The sequence below is a fragment of the Mesocricetus auratus genome, unplaced genomic scaffold, assembly GCF_017639785.1.
Source record: "Mesocricetus auratus isolate SY011 unplaced genomic scaffold, BCM_Maur_2.0 Super-Scaffold_100023, whole genome shotgun sequence".
Classification (NCBI taxonomy): Eukaryota; Metazoa; Chordata; class Mammalia; order Rodentia; family Cricetidae; genus Mesocricetus; species Mesocricetus auratus.
The window spans coordinates 28,560,001-28,579,493 of NW_024429204.1; the positions used below are offsets into that span (position 1 = coordinate 28,560,001).

The 19,493-nt window shown below is 52.5% G+C and overlaps 1 protein-coding gene across 7 annotated transcripts in view; it reads right to left on the minus strand.

The window, feature by feature from the left end:
* The window catches only part of St3gal1 (ST3 beta-galactoside alpha-2,3-sialyltransferase 1), a 67,197-nt gene that overhangs the window by 32,391 nt on the left and 15,313 nt on the right, over positions 1 to 19,493 (minus strand). For 5 of the 7 annotated variants that reach the window (XM_040730309.1, XM_040730308.1, XM_021232175.2 and 2 more), the window contains exon 2: positions 16,508 to 16,611. The gene's annotated coding sequence lies outside the window, so the exon portion shown is untranslated. Of the gene's footprint in view, positions 1 to 16,482; positions 16,612 to 19,493 lie in introns of all 7 variants that reach the window. The other 2 variants (XM_040730307.1, XM_040730306.1) reach the window with 1 other exon arrangement.

Here is a 19,493-nt window from a genome sequence, read left to right on the forward strand (position 1 = left end):
TCCACTTCAGGCCCCTGCTCCTCTTAACTCACCCAGACCAAACACACCTGTACAGATGTTAACATGTGATCCTTGACAGCCCTGTTGCCACTCACCTTTCTGATCCCCTGCCCCCATCATGCTCAGGGCAGACGGAACACTAAGCTTGAAGCTGTCCCTCCCACCTCTTGCTGGCAGGATCACCCTCCCTCCCTGGGACCCACTCAGTGACCATCGGAAAAACACTACCTCGGGGCACACCCAGAGCTCTGCCACCAGTGAGGCCTCCTCCTATAACTTTGTTCTGCATGGACCCAAGGTCCAGCTGAGATGCTTGGGAAAGCTCCTGCTGGGAGCTCCATCCCGGTAATAATATCCTGCCTGTAGGTTTCCAGGGTTTGAAGGGACTTGAATAAAAGCAGCCAAATTAACCCAGCATTTCATGCTACACTCTCCTCCAGGGAGGCTGGTGACTCCTTGGAGACCTGCTTGGCAGAAGCTGTGACTACAGTTGCATCCTGCTGTGAGGTACAACCAGCCCAGAAGCCCAGCGGGCACTGCAAAGCCATTCTGGTCCGGTTGGAACTCTCCTCCCCTGCTCAGTTGTATTATGTATCAGGTATACCTCCTGGTTCCCAAGAAGGCGCTCCCTGAGGTGCCTCTCTAACCCTCAGGGTGCAGGTGGAGACTAGGCGTTCAGAGAGGTGGGGGCCTCTGGTGGAGACCGTGCAGCCTGTATGCACTGGAACAGGAAGGAGAGACTTCCAGAGGCGGGCTTGCAAACCCAACTGCAGCGTGGCACGCAGGGAGAGCAGCTGAAGTTAATCTGTCCAGCTGACTTGTGAAGGGCAAGAAGAAGCAGCCGCAGAGGGAGGGAAGCTAAGGCCAGGCAGGAGGGGGGAAGGCAAAGAGCCTTCCTCAACTACTGGAAAAAGGCAAATGAAGACATGCGGTGACATCCTGTGACACTCATCCGCTTGGTGGAAATGAGAAGGGATGCTGTGGGCAGGCTGTGACATGTTCCTGCCATTTCCCTTAGCAATGTGTGTGTGTGGCACATTAGCTATGCTGAGGAACCTTCTGGAAGTACTAAGGCATGTTTCATCCAGGCTTGTGCAATACCCCAGCCATTCCCCACTTGGGAGAATCCCAGAGCTTCCCAAATTATCAAGCGGTCTCCAGGAGGTTGATATACATGTTCAAAGATGAAAAATGGTTGACTGCAAAGAATTTACAATAGCATGGGATTGTATTGACCATTTACAATGACATGGGACTGTCCTGCTATGGTGTCAAAGTGGCAGGAATCAGGAAATAAGGAGACAGCCATCACCCTTCGTCACCCATAGTGTCTAAGAAGGCATAGGGCACACGTCTAGAACTGGACAACTGAACCAGCTGAAGGACTGTTACCACTAACGTTCACATCTGGGGGCCCGGTGTGGGTCTACACACAACTTCACCCATTCATTCTGTGTTTATTCTGTCCATGATGACTGAGCCCTTGCTTACCCTGGGTTAGGTGATATCCTAGGTGCAGGAGGGCCACAGCAGCAACAAATCTGACCAGAGTGAAGAACGATTCTAGGAAAGGCAGAGAGGAAATGAAGGCAGAAATGCATGTCCTGGTTGGCTAATCCTAAGGCCCTTGAAGAAGAATGCAGACCAGGACCGGAAATAAGGTTCATAAGGGGCAGATTGCTGCTGGTACTGTTTTTGTGGTTATTCTTCGGGGAATTCTATTTTGCTGGCCTGGAAGCTTCTGTGCCCGGGCAACTGCAGGCCAGCCTTCCAAGAGCTCTGAGTCATGCCAGCCCTAAGATAAAATTGATAAGATCATGAGGACTCACAGCTGCCAAGTCGTCAAGCTAGGATGCTGAGTCAGAGCCCATCTCTGCATCTGCTGAGCCGGGAGCACCTAGGGTTTGATCCCTGCTCTGCACAAAAGAGGCAAAGGCCCCTGCCAGGAGGCCTGCTCCTAGCCAGGTCTGCTCTGCCACAGCCTTCCGCCTGGCGCAAAAGAACAGCCACCCAGACACGAAAAGCCTAGAAAAGGCTGTCCCTTCCATCCTGAAAATCTCCTAGGAACCTATTCCAGGAAACAGCTCGGTGTACTGCCATCTCTGTGTGAGGAGACGTTTATCATCGTGTCGTTTCAGTGGGCACCATGCCAGAGTTCTACACATGCTACTGCAAGGAAATCACCAGGATGGGCTGAGGCGGTGCCCGGTGCAGGCTGCGATCCCAGCACTTGGGAAGTGGCAGCAGGGAGATCAGCATTTCAAAGCTAGTGCCAGCTACATAGACGATTCCAGACCAGCCTGGGATATAAAAGACTCTGTCAAAAAAAAAAAAAAGGAAGTCACCAGGTAGGTAAGTCAAAGGTTATCAGATGGACAAGGCAGCATCAGCATCCTCCAAACAGTCTTAGAATTCCCAACAGCACTGGAAGTTATCTGCTGTGCTGCACAGTGTGCACAGTGGGGGGGGGGGGGCATGAAGAAGCCAGAACTCCAGGAATCAAAAGAGCCTAACACACAGGGACAGGCAGGGGTACTTCCTGAGAAAGACAGTCCATGGGCATCTGGGTGTCTATTTGGTTTTTTGTTTTTGAGCTTTCAGAATCCTCTTAGCTTTTCAAGATTTCTTTCAGGGACCACAGAGCAGTTTTATGACCAGAAAATATAATAACCGTCTAACTAATTTAAAACACTGAAAACTGGTGGTGCCCAATGTTAGGCAGGGAGTCGTCACCCCCACTCTAAGGACCTTGACCCCAGTGAGACTTCCAGAAACTGAGTATCAGGCTAGAAGCAGCCTAGGAAACACTAGCAGAGGCTCATCTTGAAGTCGATGGAACAGTGAAGGACACACTTAAAAGTCAGAACGGAAGCGACAGAGGCTAGAGGATCCTGCACCGCATCCCAAGACTCCGCAAAGAGCCCAGCCCAACTGTGGTCTGAAATCCCAACCCAAACCCACCAGAGACAGGGTGTGTTCCAGAGCACAGAGGTCTCTTTCCAACTGCAAAGCAGGGTCCCCCACAAGGGGTAGTCGCTGCTTGCTGGTCTGCTGTCTGTTCTTGGAGGAGTGTGCTATGACTGAATGTCAGAGATGAAAATCTCAGGCTGGGAAGAGGCAGCCACCTTAACCAGGGCAGCTCATCAGGTGTGGGGCGGTGCACAGAACGGCGCATTTGCCTTCCGACCCAACTCTCCTGCTGCTTTACACAATGAAGGAGTGCTTGGATCTGGGTGCAAAGTCCCAGCCTTGGCATCTTGGCAGTTGCCCTCGGGTGCGAAGGTTTCCCTCACTACCGGAGAGCGCATGACCCTCTCTCCACTTCCTGGCCACCTATGAATTCCTCTGCTCTACCAATCTTCCCACCACGACGGACTGAACTCCCTGAAACTGTGAGCCCAGATAAACCCTTCCCAAGTTAGAGTCATTTCCCCTAGGTCTTTGTCATAGCGAGGGTAAGCAAAGATGTCCAACAGCAACGACGATAAATTGGCTAACAGCTGGCGCTTCTCAGGACCCCAGATAGGCTAGGGTTCCTTCTCCTTGGAGCCTGGGATCCAATGTGGGGGATTTTGAACACAGCCTTGGGCCAACCTGTAAGGCAAACGGCTCCCAGCAATCGCATAGCTAAGCAGGGATGGTTCTGGAACTCCACCAGGGTTAGGGGACTGGAGGGAAGATGAAGGAGATGCTTGCTTGAGGTTGACACAGCCTTGAGTGACAGACTAAAAGGCACACAGGTCCAGTCTGAGGTCCTCACAGTGTGCCTGGCCATGGAAAAGAAGCCTTGAATAGGAAGGCTGGGCCCAGCTCGAGGCATTTATTTCTCTGTAACACCTATTCTCAAATACAATAAACCCTGTCTCTAGACAGCCCAGATCCTCACCATCGGTTACTGTTCATTACCACCCAGGGCCTGCAGGCTCTTCTGGAGTAAGAGGTGGGAAGTAGAAATAAGTGATGAAGGCCATTAAGGCTCCCTAACCATCTGGAGCCGTCAAATTCCACTGGGAGGCCTCCACATTCAGTTAGTCCGACTGCATGGTTTGCTTCAAGGTGCCCGTGACTTCCATCTCTTTATAAACCATCTTCGAGGACCTGGGGCCTAAAGTCTGTGAGTTCTTTGAGATGCAATTAAAAGCCAGAATGGAACAGAGAGAACCCTGGGCTTCAGGCAGTAGAGACTACTGCCTTGAAGGCCTGTGATTACAGGCAAACTCGAGGTCACAGCCAGGACTCTGGGTAAAAATAACCCACCGTGGTTTCCTGGGCTAAGAATCCACAGGGCTAAGAGTTCAGTGGGCTCTTTCCTGAACACTGCAGCTTGGCATGGAAGGTGGGGTCCTCCTGGTTCACAGAGGGCTGAGGGAACCACACAGAGAGGGAATGAGGAGAGGTACAGGAGGCCATGGGTGTGGAGGGCCAGGCTCAGCAAGGTGGTACTGCAGACAAAGCTCAGCTCTCAGAACACCCCAGGCGGTCCTGCTCTGACTCCTCATTGGCCAGACAGGACAACTGAGAGTCGAGAGGAGAGAAGACTCATCCAACCCCACCCTAGCACTATCTTGATCCTGGGGCTGGTTCAAGACTCAGGGGCCCACCCAGGCTCACCCAGGTGAGCACGTGCTGTCTGTCACCTGCATTTTAGCAAAGGGTGGCTTGACAGGATTGTCTTGACTCTCATCAGAGAGAAAGCAAGGTGAGATTTCTGTCTGTCTGTCCACGGTTCAAAATGAGATTCTGTTTTTTTGGGGGGAGGGGTCACAAAGCCTTAAAGCAGATGTTGAATTTCTCACTTTGTGCATGCTGTGTGATCTAAGTCAGTTCTGTTTCTATACAGCAATGCTCTCATCGGCAGAAAGGGCCTGGAGGTAGGAGGGAGAGAAAGATCACCCTGCTTCCTTGGGGGAGCACTTCCCGGGGGTGTATCAGCTTGCCACTAGAGCAAGGATGGTGAGTGACATCAGATGGTGACATCAGATGCCAGCTTGCCCTCTCAGCTTCTGTGTGACCTCCAGCAAGAAACTACAGTGACTCAGTTTACTCTGTGGGAAAAAAGAGGGTAAAAAAGGTACCGTTTGCCTCATAGGTTGCTATGACAACTAAATAAGAGGATGTATACAGAGCCCTTAGCATGAGGCCACACAGGCACCTCAGAGTGAGTACTAGGACCCCCTGCCCCGGCCACGCTAACGCAGAGCCCGGCTGTCCTCAAGCAGGAACAGCTTGCCCTGGGGGGTTTCAGTACCTCTGGGCCCGGGATCCATCACAATTTCCCAGAGAAGTCAATCCTACTGGGTCCGAGCAAGGCTCGGACTTAGAGACCCAGGGCCATCGCCAGGAAGGAGTAGGGCATTCCCAGACATGGGAGACTTGAGAGCTGAGATTGAATACCCTACCCAGCCAGCTTAGGGTACTAAGCCACCGCTATGCTTCAGTTCCTTAAACCTTTCCAGGATTTAATAGCGCATATGAGGAGGGGCTTAGTTTAACCATAAACCTAGAAGGCTCCAGCCATCCCCTCTATAGCCTTTACGCTAGGCTGGTACTCACTGGGCGTGGCACCACTGGCTCACCGACCCACTCACACATCAGTTGTGGGGGCAGACTACAGGGCTAGGCACTGAGGGTGCTGGTGGAGTCCCCGTCTATCGATGGGGACATACATCATTAGTAATCAGAGGTGCACTGGGTCACACAGGCTTAATACGGCCTGCCACCCGTATTTACATGTCTATAAAGCTGGTGTCTGTTACTGAGACACACCCAGTTGTCTGGGTCCTGCTGTCGCCACTTCTGCTCAACCACGGAGACCTCGGTAACCAGGAGAGAAGGTCTGGCCAGCAAAACCTATTTACTGCACCGTCTTCTGCCACAGCCCTACTCATGAAAGCTGGAAACCACCATCCCATATGCCCTCCTTAGCCAGGGTCCCAAATAGCTCCAGGTAGGACATGCCCAATCCACTGAGGCATGAGGACTTCTGTGGAGACACGGAGTGGGGTAGCTGGACCTGCAGTGATTTAGTTAGGATCATTTGCCAGGTGACGGGACAGGGGTAGGGCTTCTGGGCAGTGAGGCTAGCCTGTGCCTTTCCAGAGAGCGTGTGAGGCCATAGGAGACTAAGTGCATGGCAGGCAAGGCTTGGGGCCCATCCCTGTTCTTGTAGGTCTCAAGCCGCTAGAGACAGGCCACCTAGGAACAGCTTTCTATATCTCCCTGGCCACAGGAAGGCAGAGGATATGGGTGGAGTGGGCATGGGCTGCAGTTTCTGAGGCAGGACTTGTGGAATCTAGCACCCACAGAGGGAATCTGCCAGGCAAACAGCAGCTGGCCTGTAACGGGTTCTCGTCAAGGAGAGAGAGAGATGGGCGTGTTTGGGGGTGGGGGACAGGAGTCCCTGAGGATATTGTACTTAGGGGACTGAGAGTGGGGAGCTGTCCCTAAAGGAAGTTGGAGTTTATAAAAACCAGCCCCCCTCTGAAAGACTTAGACATTGTGCGAGGCAGGCTGACATGAAGAAGAGGCTCAAGGTCTACACAGGACACTATAGGCCTAAGGTTGCTGAGGTGTTGGCAGAGGCTTCCGACCCAATGTGAACTCAGAGGGCCCCAGAAAGTTGCTGAAGTTCAGAGAGGAGTGGGGTGTCCTCCTTGTAGAGGCAGAGCCTCACGAGAGGCCACCACGGCCGTTTTTACCCATCATCCATTGTCATGCTCTCCGTCTCTAATCTACTGCTCCTGCCTTGCTGTCAGCTCCCTGAGCGCTGCCCTTCCGTCCTCCAGGGACCTTCCCGCATGTCCCCAGTGTTCACAATGACTCCCCTCTGCAGCACAGCTCTGTCCCTTGACCTTCCATCCTCCAGGGACCTTCCTGTGTCCCCAGTGTTCACAATGACTCCCCTCTGCAGCACAGCTCTGTCCCTTGACCTTCCATCCTCCAGGGACCTTCCTGTGTCCCCAGTGTTCACAATGGCTCCCCTCTGCAGCACAGCTCTGTCCCTTGACCTTCCAGCCTCCAGGGACCTTCCTGTGTCCCCAGTGTTCACAATGGCTCCCCTCTGCAGCACAGCTCTGTCCCTTGACCTTCCAGCCTCCAGGGACCTTCCTGTGTCCCCAGTGTTCACAATGACTCCCCTCTGCAGCACAGCTCTGTCCCTTGATGGCCAGACTCTTGGCCCACTCTTGCTAGCCAGTCAACATTCCCACACGTTCCCGTATGCCAAGGACTCTCTGAGTGTCACACGAGTCTCCCCAGGAGCACCCTGGCTTGTGCGGATGGGGATTTGGTTTGTTAGAGTGAGGAAGTACCCCAGCTCTCTGAGCCTTGTCTTCCCTCCGATCTCTCCAATGGATGGATACTCTTAGTTGAACTTGCTGAAAAACACAGCAGGAAGCCAGGCACTCCAGGACTTCATAGAATGTCCTCAGGGAAGTATCACTTCAGGACATCACCAATGGCCTCTGGAGACTTCCCTCCCTCCTCCCAAGGTGCAGCTGTTTCAGAACAGGAAGGCCAGCCTTGCTTCCAGTCCTAAAGAGCCTCACAGCTGGAGGTGTATACACCTTTGCACAGCAGCAAAAAGTAGGAGGCAGCCAGTCAGACAGAAGTTATCACCAGCCTAAAGAGGAGCTCCAGGGAAGCAGAGGGGGGCAGGCTGTCATCAGGGGTCACTCATTTGCACCCCACCTCTGTAACTACATTCCATACAGTACCTCTGAACACACCGGCGTCTCTCATTCTGGGTACTCTGTACTCTAAATTATACACTCCAAATCTCAGAGATGACACAAAGTAGGTCACCTTTGCTAGAGTGACCAGCAGGGTTTGTTTTTAAATTGGCTTTAGCGTATGCACAGTACATTTAATATATTTATAAGTGTATACGACACACATAACAGAATGGTATAAACCACTGCATACTATATAGTGCTTATATACATGTAGTACATGAATACAGTAAGTACACACACACATATACACACATACATATATGTACATGCATCAGCGCGAATGTGTGTAGAAATACATACACAGATACATACAAGCTCTGCAGCAATTCTAATCTACTTGTCTCTTGGAGTCTTATGCTATTAACTTGCTAACTCTTAGAATTATCCTCGAAGTAGGTGTTGCTACCCCAGTTTATAGAGAGAGCGAGTGAGGCACAGGAAACCACAGCTGGGAGTGTTCATGAGACTCGCTGCAGCCGGGTGAGGAATATGGCCACTCCCCACTAAGCCCCAGCCGGCCCCTGCGCCCGTTGCTCCTATATCCAGGAGAGGAGGTGTGGGTCGGGGAAAGTTCAGATCATGCCCCAAGTAGGGGTCTTCAAGGATTACAGCCGCTCTGTGGAGTTCATACTCAGAACCATTCCACACTAACACCAGGCTTCCTGGTCTTTCACGCCTATCCTCAGGGGCAGATGACATCCGATTCCATGACGGACTGAGGCAAAGGCAGAGACTGGCTTTCCAGGTGTCATGTAAGCCAAACACTGACCGGATCTGCCCCAAACAACACTCTGCTCACTGACTCCATTTCTACGCATTTTTCATTAAAATGCTGCGTTCGCCACCTTATAATCGATTATTACTATTTTTGAGCAATGCAATAAACATTTCAAACACTCTTCAGTATTTTCATCCAGTACAGTGTATATTAACAGATCTGCATTCTGGTAGTGACACAGTTGGGACCATCCAGATGCAGAGTGGAGGGGCATCCTGTGATAATCCTAGGGGAGAGTTGCCTTCTGCAGCCATTTCTTGGCTAGTGTCCCAAGCTTCCCTTCCTGCCACCCGCCTGCCTGTCTGCACGGCAGTATGGTGTGCCCACCAAGGGCAAGATGTTTCCTGCAGCTAGAATAAGGGGCAGCTTCCAGGCCCTGTGTGTGGGTGTGAAGGACACCATCCATCCATCCATCCATCCATCCATCCATCCATCCATCCATCCATCCATCCATCCATCCATCTCCCCCTCCCTCCCTCATTCTCACACCCAAGCACACACAGCTGGTGAAGTGTGACGTACACTATGAAGTGGACTTCAGGGCATTTAGCAGAGCCAGGATTATCTGGGTTGCAGCGGATACTGGAGTCCCGGAAGCCCCTGAATTCCCAGGGAATGTGGGCATTCCTCCCTCATGGTCCAAAGGCGCTCGAGATTTCGTGGAGCACTGAGATACCATCACCTGGTACAAATAGCCCGAGGGCCCCGCAGACAGAGACCCACAAATCACACTTGTGCTGCTTTTGCCCTGTAGAGTAGCAACAACCCAGACTGACCCGAAGTGGGCCACTGTCCAGCGCAGCTCATTAACTGCCAGTGTGCACCCCGCCCGGTCCACGTGACAGTCCCTAGAGAGGGCAGGATTGGAGAAGGGGTTCTGCCATATCGGAAACAAGCACCCTCAGCCCCACTTCCTGCCCCTTCCTGGCCTGACCGACCCCTCCTTGCTCCCACTTCTCCGTGACCTGGACACTGAACCCCACAGGAAAAGAGATCCACTTGCCTGTCACCTGATCCCACCAGCTGTGGAATCTCCTTGGCTTTTGCCCTGTGCCCCTCCCAGCCCCTTGGGATCATTTTCCAGCTCCTGTTGCCAGTCTTCCTGGCTTCCTTCCACAGCCAGGTCACCGTGGCAAACAGGTGGCAGAATTATCAGAGCAGTCCCCGTGTGTCCCTCCTCTTGGGAGCTCATCCCGGGGACACGGTTCAAATAAAGGGGAATGCTCACAACATCACAGGGCTGGAGACAGTCGCCACGCGGGTCATATACATTGATACGCATGACATACAGACACACAGCAACAGAGAAGGATGGAAACTCCCAGCTTCCACTGCTGTTTGCTGGGATATTACGTAACAACCGTGCTGCTGCACAATGACGGCTCAGGGTGATTCCTGGAATGCTCTCAGTGACTCCTTGACCCTGATACAGGATTCCAGGTGGAAAGAGATGGTCCGGGACGCCTAGAGGCCCCTGTAGAGCACACTGCCCATCTGCTCAAGGATGAGCCGGGAACAGATTCTATTCTAGTTGACAGAGAGAAGCAAGCCTGGGCCTCCGGCCTGAAAGGTCCCTTTCCTGTTTCTTTCCTTTCTCCTGATGGCCTTTACTCTGACACAGAGGGTAACTTTAGTGCTTAGAAAAGTGTTTACACAAAAAACATTGAGCAACATAGTGACGTGTCTTCCCCGAACAAGTCCTCTTGGACATGCTGTGGGATCTAACACAAAGGCTTGCCAAATGGATCTCAGGCAGGCTGGCTCTGTTGCCCTCCCTCCCCCTCCCCCTCCCCCTCCTCCTCCCCCACCTCCTCGTCTACGCATTGGTTTCCGAAAGGGCTGAAGGCTACTTGTTTGCTTAAGAAAGCGAGAGGCAAGCAGACATGTGAGTGGCAGGTGTTCGGGCCAGTATCCAGAAAGAGCAAAGGTTCCCAAAGTCAGTCAAGACCCCCAAGCCCACAGGGTCTTCACAGTTTCCGTTGCCCCAAAACTAGGTCCGAGTTGGTGTCACAGGAGAGCTGGGACCTGAGGAGGCTGAGGAAGAATGACAGGTCCCAGAAGATCTGCCTAATCCTCACCCTCTCAGATCAATTCACTCTGGATGTATGGTTTAGGGCTCTCGCAGGTGGGCCAGCCTGTGGTGCCTAGCAGGGCGTGAAGTAGCCCGGCTTTGGGCTGCATTTGCTAATGCTTTGGGAATGACCAGACATGCCTGCTTCAACCCCTTTCTCGGTGCGAGAAAGAAAAAGCCGTACTTGGCACAGGTAAGAGCTCACAAGGGAGGCAGACACCAGTCCTGTTCCTCCAGGAGCCTGCACTGGGCTATTCAGGACTGCCCAGGGTGACCGTGAGATGCAACAGGGGGGATGGGAGACGCCAAAGGTTGAGGATGGGGTGACAATGGAAATGGGAAGGAATAATTTCCAGAAGACAGGACAAGTGCATACACTGAGTTTTGAAGGCGAGATGACAAAGGGCTCATTAGGAGGCTGGGAAGATGCCCCCACCGCCACCCCAGGAAGGAAGAGCATATATGCAAACCCCAGGGGCTTAAAGTCCCTGAGGCACAGCAGATTCCCATCCGGAGAGGTCACAAGACCTATGACATCACAAACTATGTCTCTACCCACGGCCACCCCACCCTTTGTTGTGGACTCAAGTTCACATTAGAATAAATAAATAAATAAATAAATAAATAAATAAATAAAGCCAAGCCTATGTTGAAGGTTTTGCAGAATAATTAGCGCTTAGTAATTGTGGAGAGCTAAACTGTTGTAGTCAGAGAGAAAAGCATCCTGGCCTGGGCTGGAGGTGCAACTCAGTTCGCAGAGTGCTTAATTAGCACGTCCTGGGTTTGGTCCCTTGCATCGCAGGCAGAAGCAAGGCGTGGTGTTGTTGCTTACTTGTAATCTCAGCACAGGGAAGCAGAGGCAGGAAGAGCAGAAGTTCAAGGTCAGCCTCAGCTACAAAGCCAGTTCAAGGCCAGCCAGGCTAGGGGATGTCTCATAAGCCAGTATCACGGGCTGCATTTAAGTCTTCTTAGTATCCATTTATCAACCACCTCCATGTCTGGCCCTAATGTTCTTTTAACTTCAAGTGACACCGTCAGAGTGTGTCAGTACACCACCAGCTCCCACCCGTGAATCAAAAGCTAAGCACGACACCGCACAGCCTCTGAGATCTATAGCAGAGGCATTCCAGTCCCTTTGCTGCAGCCTGCCTGCATGCCTGATGTTCCCACTGAAGCCTTGGGTCAATGCGTTGTTTTATGACTTCCTTTTGTTCTGTAACATCGAGTCCGTGTTACCACTTAACGGGGAACCACATTACTTGGTGCAACTTGAATCTGTGTTCCCGGTGGATCCGTGGTCACTTATGTTTGGCTCAAAATAAACTTAACTTTCCCTCTGGAGCAAGACCTGAGCACCGTCGACCCTACAGATGACCCCTCTGTCTCACGCTGCCCACGGGCTTGACTCAGCCCTTGTCTGTCTAGAACTAATCCAGGCTATCACTATCGACTCTGCCCATGTCACAGGTAAGGAAAGTGAGGCCAGGATGACTCGGTGGGTAGCAGAAATGTGATTCGCACTAATCACTGCTCTGATGGTTGCTCTGTGCTGAGCAGGAGAGGTGAGGTTGGGAGAGCTAGGATAAGACTAGGAACCTTGGCAGTCTTGTCCTTGCTCCCACAGAACTTGGACTCTATCCCAGGGATATTGTGAGCCTGAGGGTTACAAGGGGGACGACACAGAGGGAAGTGTGTCTGGAATTAAGATCATCTGCAGAGCCTGTAAATGCCTGAATTCTAAGCATCTGGGCACGAGCAGACCCAGATCTGGTCATTCGTGAAGACTGAAGGATTCGGTGTTTGGGGCTGCTTTCTAAAAGCACCTGGGAAATCTTCATGCCCCTGGTGGCCCTCTGCGACACTGGGCGGGGCCACAGTGGTTGATATCTGTTCCCCTGAGGATGAGTGCTGGATCCAGGGGAGGCTGATGTGAGTCACATCTGCTGCGAGAGAGCAGGGTCAGGTGACAGCAGAGAGGCCACAGCAAGTGCAGGGACACTCCTGGTCCCGACCTTTAAAAGCTGCTGTGTCTTCGGGGTCAGGACAATGGAGCAGGCGCTCGATGTGTAGGCAAATGAGCTGCTGTAGCGAGCCCAACTGAGGGCATATAAGCCGGAGAGAGAACTCAGCATGGCCTGCTCTCACTCTTCATTGTTTTCTGGACACACATGGGGCTTTCCCCTTAGCTTCCCAGGGTTCTAGGAAATCCTACACGGGCTCACTGTGAACGACTCCATTCTAAGCTGTATTTTATTTAACCCGTTCCTGCACTGGGCCACTCATGCTATTTCCCTGAGTATTAGAAGCTGTCAAAGAATTAGAAACAAGGATCCCGGAGAAGCAGCAGAGCTGACAAGCGAGGTTCCAGAAACACACTGCAACATCAAAGCCCAGCTCAGAGCCATGTGCCTGGGGTTCCACAAAAGTCTTGCACAGTTTGGAGTTATCTCTAAGGAAACACTATATAAAGTCACACATTTAAAGGAAAATGCATGCTCTTGGTAAGGAGGGTGCACCTGGCTTATCAATAGCTAGTTCCCACAGTGGCTGGCCATCTACCCTTAGAAGTGACCTCCAGCCGAGCCTTTGGAGGTACTCCCACATGCTCCATGCACACTCAGCACAGTACTTCTGCAGTTCAGCTGGTCCTTAGGGTGCAGCCCAGAAATGGGGGTCACTAGGTCAGTGTCTTAGGTACTTTTCTGTTGCTATGAACAGACACCACAATCAAGGCAACTCCTGCGAAAAAACACATCCAAGTAGCGTTTTTAAGGGCTTAGTTCATGATCATCATGGCAAGAGGCAGACAGGCATGGTGATGCAGCAGTAGCTGAGAGCTTGACATCCTGATCTGAAGGCAACAGGGAGAGAGAGAGAGAGAGAGAGAGAGAGAGAGAGAGAGAGAGAGAGAGAGAGAGAGAGAGAGAGAGAGAGAGAGAGAGAGAGAGGGGACAGATACTGCACCTGGTGTAGGCTTTTAAAACCTCAAAGCCCAACCCAGGAACATAATTCCTCCATCAAGGCCACACCTCCTAATCCTTCCATTTTTCTCAAACAGTTCTACTCCCTTGTATCCAAATACACGAGCTTCAGGGGGCCAGGTGGTTCTCAAACTAGTCTTCTGGTTGGCCTGAAGACTGTACAGAGTGTGTTGTTGAACACCCCATCAGCACAAAGGGAACAAAAGACTTTACCCCATCTCATCAGACAGAAAATGAAGACAGGAACACCATGTTACCAAGCGCTAGTGTGGATGTCCCTGTCCTCCCAATGGTCGCCCTTCAGCGTATATGTCCAGGCATCAGCAGATGACCTGTTCCCCACCAACAAGCTCCAGAGACCCAGGAGAGATGGCCTGATAGCCCCTCAGCTGCAAATCCACTGAAGACGGAGACTGTCCCACGCCAGGACAGTGGTACACCATCCCCAGAGCACCCCACTTACCAAGGCTTTGCATTTCATTTTAAATCTATGACTTAGCATAGTATCTCTTTATAGAGAACTCCAAACTGCATATGTCTCCAGCTGTGCAAAGCCAGAACTATGTCCCGTGCCTGCCACTAACAGATGGATCTATCTGTTTCTCCCTGCCTGGACTCTCAGCACCCCAGAGGTACAGCGTCTGCTGATTCCTTTAGCCTCCAGTGCCCAGAGCTAGAGTGCCTGAGAAGAAACCGTGGAGGGAAGCACAGACAGAAACTCACACACCCACGGGGCTACTCCTTCCAGACACGCAAATACGCCCCCTGGCTTGTGTCTCCCCTCTTCCAGGAAGGGGCACCTGCTCTTGACACCGCCACCTTCTTCTCAAAAGCTATCAACAGAGGAAATTCCCCAAGGTCCTCTCCACCCAGGTCAGTATCCAGGCACTGCCACCATGCCCTCTTATCTGAGCTACGGAGAGCCTGTCTCTGGTCCCGCTGATAACGTGGCCTGCTGTTTTTAGAGGAAACAACTTAGCACTGAGAGTTTCCATGCATATGACTCCGCCTGCGTGTGCGGGGGCGGGGACAGGCTCAGTTCTCTGCAGGGCCCTGGCCCCTGCTAAGGAGGAAACACGCCTGTCGTGATGTGTGACCTACAGTCACCCATGTTTCTCACCCATCAGCAGTGGGGGCAGGGCTCTCCACAGACACCTGCACAGGCCTCCGTTGCCCAGACAACTGCAGGGCTCCATACCCCTGGGCCCTGGCCCACTCTCCAGCAACTTCTATCATGCTTCCTATTCCTCTTTATCACTCCCGGCTCGGATGCCCACTCCCTGGGTCTTGGTCTAGAGTAGCACCAGTCACATCCAAGAACTCAGAAACACTTGTGGACACATGAGGGAAACTAGCGTTTGTCACGAGATGCTGGGAATACAGCTGTGCCTAAGTTAAGGCTTCCTTGCCACTGCAGCTCAGCCAGGTAAATCCAGGGCAAGGGAAGAGAGTTCTCAAGTCTTCCTCCCACTCTGAGCTCAGGACAAGATGCCGCCATGTGCTGCCTTCTCGCTGCGCTCACCCGCTGAAGCCATTCCTGACGCCCTGTCTGCGCCACCACACTGGCTTGAGTCCCCTTAAATCGTAAGCCGAAACAAGTCCACCTTCCCTCCCGGAGCTGCTGTCAGGTGTTTGGTGGCAGCGAGGAGGGGCTCATCTGTGACGCTCACCCTCTGCTGGGCCATTTCCATCTGAGCAGAAAGGTCAAGACGGGTGCTCACCCGAAAGCGGCTGCACCCGCGGTAGCACAACGCGGCATGACTGACAGGTCAGTGAGACTGGTGGTTGGGAGATTGCCGAGCCATCTAGTAGCAATATAGGCTGGAATCTCGTGGTTGTCCTAGCCTCCTCAGCAGGAACTCCTGATGTAGTGACTATGCAATGGCCAACTCCTCAGCTGGATGAGGGCTAGAGCTGTCATTGGCCAGAAGCAAACATCTGGGATTGCTTTGTTGGGGGGGGTTTCTAGGTTGGATTAGTTGAAGCAGGAATGTCTACCCTAATCGTGGTGGTACTCATGAGTGGGCTGGGGTCTTGAACTAAATCAAAGGAGAAGAGAGCAAGCTCCTGACTGTGGACGCCGCGTGACCAGCCGCATCAGGCTCCCGATACCCTAAGTCCTCTGCTACAACGGACAGTCTAGACCTCAGACCGTGGGCTGCAATTAACCCTTTCTTAAGTTGCTATTGTCAGTGAGGAGGAAAGTTACCAATACAGTTTGCTTAGAATAACCTGGATGATGTGTATAGGTGTGTGTGTGTGTGTGCGTGTGCGTGCGTGTATGTGTGTGTGTCCTACATAGGTACATCTTTTCTAGCACTGTGCTCAGAATGTAAGGTAGGAATGCATACACGTAGGACCTCACTGTGGCTGCCACACCGTTCTCCCCAGAGAGGCACCAAGGCACCGGCAGAACACTGACTCCGCACAACACACAGGCAATCTCCAGATCCAGACGCCCAGGACACAGCAAGTGACAAGTGAGTGTCGTCAGGTCTGCCCTCAGAGCCGTCGGGCAGCACTTGATGTAGGGTGCAGCAGTGCCGGGGCCAGGCCTTATTTGTCATGACGGTCACTTGTCACGGAAGGACAGTCGCAGTTCAGGTGTCTCTCGAGTGAGTTTCCACGAGAACTGCACAGCTCGCCATTAGAAGGCCGCTCTGCACTTCTAGGGGAGAGCAGGCGCACATGGCTGAGTCTAAGAAAACAGGGCAACACCCCTTGTTCTGCGGCATAGCCCTCAGAAGAGCCTGGAAAACACAGCACGCGTCTCATCCCTTGTCCTCAACGTAATTCCAAGTGTGGAAAAGACAGCGCATGTTTTCTCATCCCCCAACGCAAGCCACAGCATAGCCTCGTGGGAGAGTCTGGAAAAGACGGCACATCATCTCCCCCGCGTGGGGGCCAGCAGTCACCCACCTCGGCAGGCTGAGCCACTGCCTACCTCTGTCTCACAGGCACAACTGTCCAGCTCTGAGCCTAGCCCAGCGCAGTCGTGGAAGGTGCCGGTGGCTTCTTGATGGCGTTTTCAGTTCCTCAGAGTCAAGTCTAAAAATGGAAAGCAGAGAGGAAGCTCAAGTTAGCTTGGGCCTTTCTGAGATGACTCAAGACAAATGACTAGGACCGCACTAGCCCACCCGAACAGTCACACTACAAAGGGTGCTCCAAGGCACTCTTGTCTCATGGTCCGTGTAGGGAGAGCCAAACAACGGGTTCAGATCTGTTTACAGGGTTCACAGGAAATGCCGGGCAATGGGACACAGCTCGGAAGGGACACTTGGGAGAATGGAGGAGCAAGTGACCAAGTTGGTCCGATGTGAAAGGAAAAGGGAGTGGGATGCCACCATTATAAAAGTAAAAGCCTTAAGGGAAGGGTCCAGAAGGACCAGGAAAAACAAACCAAGGGCGGAGGTTCAAGAGGGTTACTGGATAGTGTGTGGACAGCGGAGATTCGCTGGGCTTCTGCTGGCCCCATCTCTGCAACGCATCCCTGACATCGCCAAGGTCATCATCCGTCCCAAAAGATGCCCATATTGTGAATTCGGAGAGCATGCAAATTAGCCTAGCACAACAAGGGAGCGTCCCACACTGCCCCGCCACGGCCCTCGTTGCGGAGAGGGTCCCCGTTTCCCCAGACTTGTCTGCATTCACAGACTTCCCTCAAGGGTGGGGTGCACTCCTCCACCTTTTGCTCCTGAGACTGACTTCACAGTAGGACAGCAGGTAGACCACAAAGGCTCAAACGCAGGATGCGGCAGAGAGTGGGACGCCACTTGGCCGTAGAGCACATGCTCAGTATTCAGGAGGCCCGGGTTCCACCCCCAGGACACACACAGTCCAAGCAGTATTCATGCAACAAACCCACTTCCTCACAGCAGGGACTCTTTCCCCCATCGCATTAACGGGCCGGCCAGGACAGCCCTGTGGATGATATAAGCCACCATGGAGAGGCTTCGGTCTCCCCTGCTAGCCCAGTTTGCTCCTGAGGATGTCAGATACAATGAGTCCCGGCCAACCTAAGTCGATCAGAAGCATGTATCCTCTCAGAGTCAGGAGAATGAGAGCAGGGAAGCCCAATCATGCCCTGGGGTCTGGGCTATGCATCTTGAGAGAAAGCACTACTAACCACACGCCCACCCTGGTAGCTCTTCAGAGCAGCTCATGGCAAATGAGGAAGGAAGGCAGCCTAAGGAGGATGGTGAGGAGGCCGGGACGAGAGGCCGGGAGAGCTGTTTCAGGTGAAGAATGGGCAGGTAAGTAGGTAAGTGGTCAGAAGTCAGCTTTGTCTAAGGCTTGGGTCTGGCTCTGGAAACCCACATGGTGTTGACTGTAAACAGTCTGCCAGGAGCCGCTGAGGGAACAGGATGTTTACAGGGAAGACACAGGGAAGAGACTTAAGCAGAAGGGCTCAGATTCACAGTATGGAAAAAAAATCCTTTCCTTCCGGCTGTATCTTATGTGAGCTAGCTGCAGGGGAGGGGCCGCCAGCCACCAAGCCCAGCCCCAGCCTCTTAGAAGGCCACCACCATCTCCACTGAGAGTCTTGCCTCTCACGACAGCTGGAAGGGGCCTTGATTACAATTAAAAGCTAGAAGGACCTCGGTTTTCAGCAACCGGAGGGGAGTCTTGCCTCAACAGCTGGAGGCGCCTTTACTCTTACCAACAACTGGAGGGGGGGTGGCCTCTTAGCCTTGACTCTCTAGGCTAGGATAGGTCTCGCTGCCCTTGACCTGACCTCCACACTTCACTGGCTGGCACAATCCCTTTATTTTTGCCCTTTCTACTCCCTTTCATATTCCAGTGCTAAGGGCACCTCCCAGGACCCCTCTGCAGACTCCCAGACAGAGGCCACGGCGGCCCTGTACTTCTCCAAAATACTTCCCTGGATTGCTAAGCCCTGAAGGGAGGAGACGCTCATCAGAGTCCCTGGTGTGGCACATGGAGAACGTTAATCACTATTATTCCCCTCCTCTCTCTCCAGTGCTGGGATAAAAAACCGGGTCTTGTGCAAACAAGCTGGGCAAGGGACTTTATCCTGGGGTGCCCACTGTTTCCTTTGTCTCACTACTTACTGCCTATTCACTTTTTAACCCAGTGCAGGCTAACCTAATACCAGGCCGCTCCTCACCGGGCTGTCACTGCTCTCCCTAGAATGAGCTTCCTGGCGGAAGAGGGGCCAAACTTTACCAGCAGGGATTCCCCCACCCACCCTTCCTACCTACTGTATTTACATACAATTTTAGGTATTTTACATACATTACTGAGGAGGCACTTGGCAGTTGTTGAATGAATGAATGAAAGAAAAAACAAAGCCCTGAGCATCAACTGGAGTGGAGCCGGTTTACAATTTAGTGGATGCCTGTACTTGAGCGTGGGCCTCAATTAGGTTACACCTTACTGAACAGTTGAAAAACATCATGATAGAAAGGCCTGCACATATGTGTGCATCCCTAGAGGTAACGCTTTGGTTATATCTGATAAACTATATCTTAAGACATAAGGGAGAAAGTTGAGAACCACTTTAGCACAGAACCCTGCTCCCCACTGAGCCTCTGTTTGTAGACTGGCACCGGTGGGCATCAAAATCAGGGAATCTCATTGAAGCAATGCAACCAATCCTGAACCAGTTCTTTCCTTGGTCTGGACACAGCTGGCTTGGCTTGAATCCAAAATATCTCCTGAAGCCTTGTAGGTCAAAGGCTCTGTTATCAGCTGATGAGACTCAGGGAAGTGAACGGATCTCAAGAGGCCTGACTTTACCCACGAACCGTCCACTGATCGAATTTCTAAGTTGATGGCCTCATTGGGGGATGATGGAGAGCAGGGTATGGGCCTGGTCGGAGAAGGAGGTCACTGGCAGCATGCCTTCCAAAGCTGTACCTTTCTATCCCCCCCCCCCCCCCGCCCCCCATCTGCCTCCTGGCAGCCCT